This window comes from Lupinus angustifolius, unplaced genomic scaffold (genome assembly GCF_001865875.1).
Source record: "Lupinus angustifolius cultivar Tanjil unplaced genomic scaffold, LupAngTanjil_v1.0 Scaffold_287, whole genome shotgun sequence".
Classification (NCBI taxonomy): domain Eukaryota; kingdom Viridiplantae; phylum Streptophyta; class Magnoliopsida; order Fabales; family Fabaceae; genus Lupinus; species Lupinus angustifolius.
In genome coordinates this window covers 523,018-524,921 of record NW_017727606.1, presented here as the reverse complement: position 1 = coordinate 524,921, position 1,904 = coordinate 523,018, and the positions used below count along the sequence as shown (strand labels likewise).

Genomic DNA, 1,904 nt, shown 5'->3' with positions numbered 1-1,904 from the left:
GATTTCTCTCTGATCTTGACAGAGATCATCATCTTCAAAATCCTACCTTTCTTAGCTGGGAAGAACAAGATCAAACAGTTTTTTCCTGGATCCTCAACTCAATTTCTGAGTCATTACAACCAAGAGTTCTTGGCTGCACCTCATCTTACCAATTATGGGAAGAACTCAAAGCCTGTTGCAATGCCCATACCAAGGCTAGAAGTAGACAACTCAGAGCCCAACTTCGCACCATCTCCCAAGGATCTGCCTCTATCTCTGAATATTTTTCTAAGGTTAAAATCATTACTGATTCTCTTGCTTCAATAGGCACTCCTATCTCCATTGCTGAGCATGTTGACTGCATTCTAGATGGTCTTGGGGAGGAATTCCAATCTGTCATTACGGCAATTGAAAGCCAAATTGAACCTCCCTCAATAAATGACCTTGAGCAGTTTCTTTTAACCTTTGAATTCAGACTCATCAAAAATAGACACAAGGCTGTCTCAGATGCTCTCTCAGCCAATGTTGCCTCTGCTCCATCTCCAACTCAGTCTCCATCTTCAGTGAATAATTCAAGCTAGTTTCATCCTAAATCATCTCAACCTAGGTATGACACTTATCCTTCTGCCCCTAGCAACAGATATGACACTTATCCTACTGCTTCAAGAAGGGGGAGGTTTGGAAGAAGAGGGGGAAGACCATTCAGGGGAGGAAAAACTACAGGTCGTTCTGGTAACCACTATTTTTGTTCCTACTGCAATCGTCCTGGCCATGACCTAGATTGGTGTTACTATGCCCAACAAGATTCCAGTTTTCCATACTCCCTCACATTCACACAACAACAACAACTTCTCTTCTTATCCTCAAACATATCCTAACCCTGCTCATCCCATGACATCCAAAGGACAAAGGCCAGATTCTTTTTATCCCCATCACACCTCCAGACCTATGCAACAATACCCCAACTACAACACATATTTTGATCACAACTCTACTGCACCACCTCCATCTTCTCTCTATGGCACCAGACCTCATATCTCTCATGCTCAGCCTCAAGCCTTTACTGGATCACACCCTTATGCTATGAATGTCAGTACTGGAGGCACGGACCCAAAGAACTCCATTTGGTTCACTGATTCTGGTGCAACCAACCACATTACCTCAGATCCAGCATTTCTTCATGAGCCAACTGAGCAGTTTGGTCCAGAGCATCTCTATATGGGTAATGGTACTAAGGCTTCTATTTCTTATGCAGGCCATACTTCTTTTCCCTCTCCCTTTAGTCCTCATATATCTCTTTCTCTTAACAATTTACTTCTTGTTCCATCTATTACCAAAAACCTGATAAGTGTTTCTCAATTTGCCAAGGATAATAATTGTTTCTTTGAGTTTCATCCTAATGAATGTTTTGTCAAATCTCAGGATTCTAATACTATTCTCCTTAAAGGGTCTCTCACCACAGAAGGGTTGTATGCTTTTCCTAGTCTCCTCTCCAAGAAGTCCACTCACTGCACTTCTAGTTCTACATCAAAGTCCAAGCCCTACTCTACTGCCCTAACTAGTTCCAGTGTCAACAACAATTCTGCATATTCTCTTTGGCATTATAGATTAGGTCATGTTCATTCTACCATTGTAAACACAGTAATGTCTCAATGTAACCTCCCTCATTCTAATAAAACAGTCTTTGATTTCTGCAATGCTTGTTGTTATGGGAAGTCTCATAGAATTCATGCTCCTAAATCCACTAGTGTATATTCCAAATCCTTTGATCTTCTTTATCTAGATTTGTGGGGCCCTGCCCCTGTTTTATCTGAGTCAGGGTTTAAATATTACCTCTCCATTGTTGATGCTAAAACCAAATACACTTGGATCTATTTACTCAAACAAAAATCAGATACCTTCACTATTTTCAAGCACTTTGTCCA

At 41.0% G+C, this 1,904-nt stretch overlaps 1 protein-coding gene and 1 long non-coding RNA gene across 2 annotated transcripts in view; both read right to left on the bottom strand.

The window, feature by feature from the left end:
- Positions 1–1,904, bottom strand: part of LOC109340923 (putative RNA-binding protein Luc7-like 2) — a 19,599-nt gene that overhangs the window by 2,115 nt on the left and 15,580 nt on the right. The gene's annotated exons all lie outside the window — the stretch shown is intronic.
- Positions 1–1,904, bottom strand: part of LOC109340924 — an 11,332-nt gene that overhangs the window by 965 nt on the left and 8,463 nt on the right. The window lies entirely within an intron of this gene.